Consider the following 9,166-nt stretch of genomic DNA (forward strand, 5'->3'; position numbering starts at 1 on the left):
ATTATGGATGCTCTACATTAACCCCAACAGATGCAATGGATTACATTAATTGATTTTTGAATGCTGAACCAGCCTTGTATGCCTGGGACAGATTCCACTTGGTCATGATGTATAATTCTTTCTGTATACATTGTTGGATTTTGTTGAGGATTATTTTATCTATGTTATGAGAAATGGTCTGTAGTTTTCTTGTAATATCTTCATCTGGTTTTGATATTAGGCTGATGCTGGGCTCATAAAATGAATTAGGAAGTATTTCTTCTGTTCCAATCTTCTGGAAGAGATTGTACAGAATTGGTATAAATGCTTCCTTAAATGTTTGCTAGAATTCACCAGGGAACCCACCTGGGCCTGGTGTTTTCTGTTTTAGAAGGTTATTAGCTATTCTTTAATAGATTTGGGCCCAATTTATATTGTATATCTGGTATGAGTTTGGGCAGATTGTGTCTTTTTTTTCTAGATTTATTTTCTCTCCTTTGTTAATATTATCAATGAAATAATTTCATGCATCGTATTTGCTATTACATTTTCTCACATTTACTATGTTGGGAAATGGCAGACTGTGTCTTTCAAGGAATATTTCATCTAAGTTATGGAGGATGAGTGCAGAGAGCTGCTCATAGTGTTCCTTGATTATCCTTTCAATGTCCATGGGATCTGTAGTGATGTCCCCCTCTTTCATTTCTGACATTAATAATTTGTATTCTCTTTTTCTTTTTTAATTAGCCTGGATAGAGGCTTATTGACTTCATCAGTCTATTCAAAGAGCCAGCTTCTGGCTTCATTGATTTTCTCTATTGATTGTCTGTTTTCAATTTCACTGGTTTCTGCTCTAATTTTTATTAATTCTTCTCTTTTGGTAACTTTGAAATTACCTTGCTCTCTTTTTCTAGTTTCCTAAGGTAAAAGCTTAGCTGATTGGTTTTAGATGGTTCTTCTCTATATATGCATGCAATGCTATAAATTTCCCTTTAAGTACATTGCTCTTACTATATCCTACAAATATTGATAAGTCATCTGTTCATTCTCATTGAGTTAAAAACATTTTAAAATTTATCCTGAGATTTCTTCTTTGACCCATGTGCTATTTGGAATTGTGTGGTTCAATGTCCAAGTATGTAGCACTTATCCAGCTGTCTTTCTGTTAGCAATTTCTAGTTAAATACTATTGTAATCTGAGAGCAAATATTGTATGAGATCTATTCTTTAAATTTGTTATGATGTATTTTATGGCCCAGAATGTGACCCGTCCAGAATGTTCCATGCAAGCATAAGAGGGATGTGTGTTCTGCTGTTGTTTGATGATGTAGTCTTTGCTCTTCTTCTCTTTTTCATGTAGTTCTTTATTGTTTTTGAAAACTGTACATTTAAAAATCATGTAATGTGCTAACTCTGGAGACCAGATCCTTCCCTCCCCAGGGTTTGCTGCTGTAGCCACTGTTTGTTTGTTTGGTTGTTTGTTTGTTTTGGTTGATTGGTTTTGCTTTGCTTTGTGACTTCTTTGAACAAATCCTGTAGAGTCTATTTTTCATGATGTATGGCCATTGAAGTCTTTTCTCACTGGGCTTAGTATTCAGTTAAAGATTGGAGAGTTTTCCTTTGGTGCCTGGAAACTCTAAGTCTCCCAGTCTTTGCCAGGGAGCTCTTTCTCATGTGTGCTGGGGGCTCCTTCAATGCTCAGCCAGGCAGTTAGCAATTCTGCCCTGGCTTTTACTTCCTAGCCTCAAAATCAGCCAGATGTGAGAGTTTAGGGCCTTCCCTGGTGTTTCCAGAGCAAGCACATAGCACGCGTATGGCCTTCCAGATTCCCAGGAATATATTGGAGATTTAAAGAGCTCCTACATGTGACTCCTGATCTCGGGGTCATGAGTTCAAGCCCCACATTGGGTGTAGAGCTCGTGTGTGTGTGTGTGTTGCAATATATGCATATATCATATATTGCAAAAATATATATCATATATAAAAATGTATATATAAATCTGTATTGCATAAAATAAAGTAAAATAAAAATTAAAAGTTCTTACGGACTTTTCCTTTCCCAGCCTTTCCTTTCAAGCTTTCTGGTTAGCCTGCTGTTTGCCCCCACTGTTACCCACTGCTTCTGGATGCCATGAAGGTAAACATTTGCCTTTAAATGTTTTCCAAAAATGTGCCAGGAGAGCTCCAAGTCAGGTCAGACAAAAACAGTCTTGCCAATGGGGCCTTTTAACAAACCATCAAACTGGTTAAGTAATGACAGTTCTCTGGTAGTGGGGCTTTGAAGTAGCCATCATTCCGTTTACCCCCTCCGCTGGCTACTAAGCTGCTGGCCTTCATCATGATTGTGAGTCATCGATTTTCAAGACAACCACAAAGCTGGAGAAAGGAGACTGGACCTGGGGTCAGTTCAAGTGCCACAAACCTTGTTGTTCTTTTCAAGATCTTGGCATTTTTCTTGAAATTGCTGATAGAACGGTTGTAAGTGCAGGTCAATTTCCAGAGTTCTGAAAAAGTTGTTCCTGCTAAATTTTGCCGGAGAAAATTGTTGGAGGTCCATTTTTACTGACATTATCCTGTCTGCTTCTTACAGGGATTTCTTTCTATTTCCTCAGGAGGAGGCTTTGGGGAGGCCCGAGGCAGGAGCGCCGTGGACGGCCTGCGGAAACTCGCTGTGTCCTCTCCTCTCTCCGCCTCATTTCCCCGAGCTGTAAAAAGAGATGTTCAACAATGGTACTCCCACCAGGCAGACTTACCTCACGCGCCCCATCTCCGTGCCTTGCCTGGAGGCAGTTTGAAAACAGAAAGGGGATCTTTTTAATCTCAGCATCCCCTAAAGCAGTGGCTTTCAGACTTCTTTTCCACACTCAGAAATCCTGCACAGACACGGTTACTTGCGTGTGTTGCGTATGGGACCCCCACCAAACAGTAACTACGGCTTCAGCAATGCGCTCTTGATATTTCTGTTTTAGTTCTTTAAGAAATGCGTTGGCCATGGCCCACTAAAATGACTCTCCTGAACTACTCTTGCATCATCACCCACAAAGTGAAAACCTTGGCCCTAAACTCACCCCCATTCAGGTCCCCACTGTCCCCAAGCTGAGTGGGGGACATGGGCGCTTGGCAGGAAAGTGGGTAGTCGCTGGGGAGTCGGTCACATGTGTGGCTGAAAAGGTTGGGTTTTTAGGAAGGTGTTCATTTGGGGGTCCAGAGGGCATTAGGGCACTGGAGCTCTGGGCAGACGGCTCTGGTGAGGCAGAAACGACTCTTCCTGTGGATATCTGGTAGGCAAATCTTACATGCAAGCTCCCTGATCACTGTCCCAATGCTGTGGACTGAATTGTGTCTCCTCAAAATTCACATGCCGATGCCCTAACCCCCAAGGTGATTGTGTTCGGAGATGATGCTTTGGCGGCAGAGGTGGGGTGGGGATTAGGTAATAAAGATGGAGTCCCCATCACGAGATTAGTGCCTTTATAATAAGAGACAGAGAGATCTCCTTCCCATTCCCACCACATGAACACACAGCAAGAAGATAACCATGTACACGCCAGGAAGAAAGTCCTCACCAGAAACCACACTGGCCAGCGCCCTGATCTGGGACTTCCAGCCTCCAGAATGGTGAGAAATAAATTTCTGCTGTTCTATGCCCCCTGCTCTGTGGTATCTTGTTCTCGCGGCCCAAAGAAACACATGCACCCAGTCCTAAATCCCCAGACACTGCATTCACATCTGGACCCAGACACCAAGGAGTCATCGTGACCATTCATCAAAGTCACCCCTCTGAGCCAGCCCTCGGGGAACACATGGAGAAGGAGAATTTCCCTGTTCCCACAGGACGGGTTCAGGTAGGAAACATCTTTTAATCTTGTTGTAGCCAACCATGGCAGGGGCAGGAGTTCTGGGCATTCTTCCCAATGAACAGGAGAGAGGTCTCCGTGAGAAATTGCACAACGTGGAAACGCTGAGCTCACGACCTAGAGTCCCACTCTCTTCACCTGGTGCTGCCTCAGCCTGCCCCTCTGGGAGGGGGTACCCAGCTGCTGGGAGAGCTCTAAGCGCTCCTGGCCCAGCCCCTCCTCGCCCACTCCAGGGGAAGACCTGAACTGAGCGACGTCACTTCCGTCTTTACCATCTGCACTGTTGACGTCATCTTTATCTTCGACCTCATTTGTGAGATGAGAAGAGTCAGCACAGGCCTGGGCACGGAGCACAGGCTCAGGAAATGAAGCTCCCCCTTCCTCAGATCATGTGCCCTTCACAAGGCACCTTGCTGCCTCAAGCATAATAATGTGAACAAAGCAATGGTAATGGTTATCATCCAGGGCTCGCTATGCGCCCGATACAGAATACAAAAGCCGCCAGGCATCCATTTACGGAACCCTGGCTGTCCTGTGGGGTGGGACCTACGAGGCCCATGGAAAGCGTTGAAGAGTCTGGACTGACAGCACCCTGTTTGCTTCCAGGGCGGAGCTGAGAGAAGCCCCTGTTCTAGGCAGTGGGGGGAGTACGGGGCTCCCTCCGTCACCCAGCTGCAAGAGGGAAGGCCAAAATAGTCCGAGCACACACATTCTCACACGCACACACACTGCAGACACACCCATCCGCCACACACCCATCACACCCACTTACATACACACACACACAAACTCACATCCCCATACACACCGAACACCCTTTCATACAGCTGTACACACATACACTCACCCACAGACTTGCACACACACACCACACACATACAAACACACTGGGATGTTTGCTCTGATGTGTCCGCACGGCTATGCCATAGTGCCCAGATACTTGTCCAAGCCTTACTCTGATTGTTTCCTGAGGGTGTTGTTTGGATGAGACGAGCATTTCCATCAGTGGACTTCTGAGTGAAGCAGACCGTGCTGCTCCGTAATGTGGGTGGGCCTCATCCAATCTGTTGAAGGCCTGACTAAAGGGAAGCCTGACCTCCCTTGAGCAAGAAGGAAGTCTGCCAGTGGACAGCCTTTGGACTTGAACCGCGGCTCTCTCCTGCTGGCCTCGCCTGAAGAGTTTGGACTTCCTAAGCCCCTCTACAATTTCATGAGACAATTTCTTAAATCTCTCTCTCTTTCTCCCACTCCCCTTCCCCAGCTGAGACATCGTGTTAGTTCCGTTTCTCTGGAGAACCTTGACTAATACACACATATACATATATGCATGGAAAGAGTCACACACACCACACACACACATACACTCACACATACATAAATATATGGTCTACACAAAAATACACCACACACACACCCCTTCCATGCACACCCACCCACCCACATTAGGCATGTACTGCACACACATACAGATACCCTATGAATGCACAGGTCACTGTAGTGGACAGATGGACAGACACTCCCTTACTAGCCACACACACACACATCACAATTGCACAGACACACACACTGCCACACCACGCTACCACTTTCAGACATGCACACGCACCCATGACTTCCGTAAAGGCCCCCGTGAATGATCTGCGAGCCAGTGTGGGCGGTCCTCAGACCTCAGGGCCCAGAGGCTACTTCTAAGGATGAGCCTACCTGCTTCTCTTGCTGGACTCTGAGATGAGACATACGTCTTTGAACACGTCAAAAGGAACTTGATGTAAATAGATAGTGGTTGCTTGTGTTGAACTCAGTGAATAGGAAAGCAGACATTTTCAGTGGGAACAAGCTGGCCCCTGAGTGGCTTCCGGCCGAGGGAGAGGAGGCCTCACCTCTCCGTGGCTTGTCCCATGTGATGACATCCCCAGGTGCGGGCTCCTCCGCTGCAGCAGATAGAGACAGACAGGGCGGATGGAAGGGTTCTTCCGGCAGAGCGTGGCCCCATCCCACCCCTGCGCAAGGACGGGAAGTCAGCCTCGGGGGCTGGGCCACAGCGGGTGTACCCCAGAGAGGACCCAAGCTCCCTCACTGGTCTCAGATCAACATCGTTTGGATCAGAAATACAAGCCGAGCGCAACACCCGCTATTCCAGAAACATCTGCACTCGATGTTTGCTTCAGCTTCTGAGCACGGGAAATGATGCCATCCCTTCCTCCAACAAAAAAATTTTAAACTGACAGCAGAACACTTAGTAGAAGGTTCCACGATCTCTGTGGGAGTCTCCCTTTTCAAGGGAAAAACTAAACGTATGAAATCTCAATCAGTGGCGATCACAGCTGGCGCTGCACGCATGACCCGGGAGGCCACGCTCCCGGGAGCATTTGGAAGACGTCGTGTTACCGAACACATCCTCTCCATCGGAGGGCGACCTGTCCAAGGGCTGCGTGGGAAGGAGAGCAGGGCGGACCGGCCGCCAGCAGGGCCAGGCCAGTGCGCAGCAGTGGGGCGGGGGGCCCTGAACTGGGCCAGGTGGTTGACCCTCCCAGCCCCCACCCAGACATCTACGTGGAGCACCAGAGGGAGGTGGGGATGGCCAGAGGCCTGCTCTGGGGAGACTCTTTAATCCCTCAACAATACCCTCTGAGGACAGTGGTAGGAGCCCATTTTTAAAAAAAAATTCATTTTATTTAAGTTCAGTTAATTAACACAGAGTGTATTATCAGTTTCAGAGGTAGAGTTCGGTGATTCATCAGTTGGGTAGAACACCCAATGCTCATTCCATCGTGTGCCCTCCATGCCCGTCACCCAGCTGCCCCATCTCCCGGCCCGTCCCCTCAGCAGCCGTGTTTGTTTCCTAGAGTTAAGTATCTCTTACAGTTTGTCTCCCTCTCTGATTTCATCCTACTTAGGTTTTTTAATTTTTTTTTTTTTTATTTATTTGACAGAGCACAAGCAGGGGGCATGGCAGGCAGAGGGAGAGGGAGAAGCTGAGCAGAAAGCCCAATGTGGGTCTGGGATCATGACCCGAGCCGAAGGCCGATGCTTAATTCACTGAGCCATCCAGGTGCCCCTGGTCTTATTTTATTTTTCCCTCCCCTATAATCCTCTGTTCTGTTTCTTAAATTCCACATAGGTGTGAAATCATAAAGTTGTCCTTCTCTGATTAACTTATTTGGCTTAGCACAATACCCTCTGGCTCCAACCATGTCATTGTAAATGGTAAGATTTCATTCCTATTGATGGCTGGGTAATATCTATCTATCTATCTATCTATCTATCTATCTGTATCTCACATCTTCTTTATCCATTCATCTGTGGATGGACATCTGGGCTCTTTCCATAGTTTGACTATTGTGGACACTGCTGCTATGAATACTGGCATGCAGGAGCCCCTTCAGATCACCGCTTTTGTATCCTTTAGGTAAATATCCAGTAGAGAAATTACTAGGTAGCTCTATTTTTACCTTCTTATGGAAACTCCATACTGTTTTCCAGAGTGGCTGCACCAGCTTGCATTCTCACCAGCAGTGTAAGACGGTTCCCTTCAGTAGGAACCCATTTGACATCTGAGGAACCTGAAGATCATAGATGACCAAGCATTTTTGGTTAATAAAGAGAAGGAGGAATCTTCCTGCCCATCTCTGCCATTTGGGGCATTGTGAGAACATAATGGGTCTGATAAGGGGCCAAACTCTTGGTTTTACTTTGCAAGGTCATGGCCCCTGACCCTTGTACCTGAAAGCACACACTTCTCAGGTGACCTTGGGAGACCCACATAGATACCTCCTCCTGTGTGTCAATGAGATCCAAGAAGGTTCCTGGGTTCTCTCTTTTGCACAACTGCAGAAATCTGTCAAAATTCTGCCCAGGCTTTGTACTGCCTTTCATGCCACCTTGCATGTGTATGAACCTGATCATGCTTACTCCAGACTAAATCACATTCTCTCCTTGATCCTGGGACAGAAGAGTCTTCTGGGGGCGGGCCTGTCCTATTTCCCCAATACACAGTGGCATTTGGGGCTGTGATCCTCCTCACCATCTTGCCATCCAGCTAGAGCATCTTGGGAATCACAGGGAGGATATCTGGAAGTGGAGGCAACAGCCTTTCCTGGCGGAGAGGTTTTCTTCCCCAAATGCTCTCACACTTGCTACCTTGGCCTGGGACGCAGAATGATCTAAATGCGTATGAAACGTATGGGAACTCAAAACTCAAAAGGTGCCCACAGGCTGAAGATAGCCATGATGCCATTGCCTGCACAGCCTCATGCTTTGTTCAATACCAGTTCTCTTGACACTTGCCAATCCTTCAGCTGCCTCTCAGACACTGGTTCTTCTTACCCGCACACTGCCCTTGAGATCCATCTGAGTTTCTGCAAGTGTCAAGCAAGGGCTGGGTCCTTCCTGTGACTGGATGGGGCCTCATGTTCACCCAGTCTACTCCTCGGGCAGTCCCGAGGGACTGGGTTGGCTTTCTGGGTTGGCTTTCGTGGGGCCCATCTCCAGCAGGTGCACCAGACCCAGCATCTGGTTGAGAACTGCTGCTCTCCTTCCTTCCCTGAGTTAGGCGTTACCCATCCTAGTCCAACACCATGAATGCTATCATTACGCAGTTCATTTGCTGCCTTCTTCTGACTCAGCCTCTTCCCTCTGCCTTCACCATGTACAGAGGGATCCAGTGGAGAAAAGCTAACTGCATATGGCTCTGCTATTTTAGGTCAGTCAGGCGAACAAGTGGCACACATCTTAATACCATCAACTTCTTTATTTTTAAAGAGCTGGACATCTTTTCTATATACGCTACTTGTAGCCTCTAGGTTTGGGGGTCTGGCTGCATCCTGTAGGAAACTCTCCTTGCATACATTCATATTTGCCAGATGTGACCATGGTCCCACTCCCATTTTGCATTTGCTCTCTACATCTGGTTCACCAGAGACGGAATCCATGAGGAGTGAAAGATGGACAGCAAACGCCAAGCATGGACAGTCGCCACCTAAGTCGTCTTTAGGGACAGACACTGTAAACTTAAATGCACCGTTTTGAGAGGTCCACACGGTACGGATGCTGTTTTGAAGCATGTTGATGCAGAATGGTGGGGGAACTGCACACAGGTGCCTGGTGACTTCTGCCCTGCCACGAGGCAGGCTCTGCAAGAAGCCACTCCTCCAGCTAGAAGGTACTAGAAGAAGAGTGGGTGATCCTTGTTAACTGTGCCATAGAGATGCAGCCTCAGTTATAGGCAAAGCACTCTTGGGACTAGAAGGCAGCAGAATCTTTGAACAGAGTGGAGGAGGACTCATTTCCACGCCCCTGTTCATGTTTTCTCTTCATCGTCGGACCAGCTG

Source organism: Mustela putorius, unplaced genomic scaffold (assembly GCF_011764305.1).
Source record: "Mustela putorius furo isolate JIRA1106 unplaced genomic scaffold, ASM1176430v1.1 tig00000129_pilon_pilon_pilon, whole genome shotgun sequence".
NCBI classification, from domain to species: domain Eukaryota; kingdom Metazoa; phylum Chordata; class Mammalia; order Carnivora; family Mustelidae; genus Mustela; species Mustela putorius.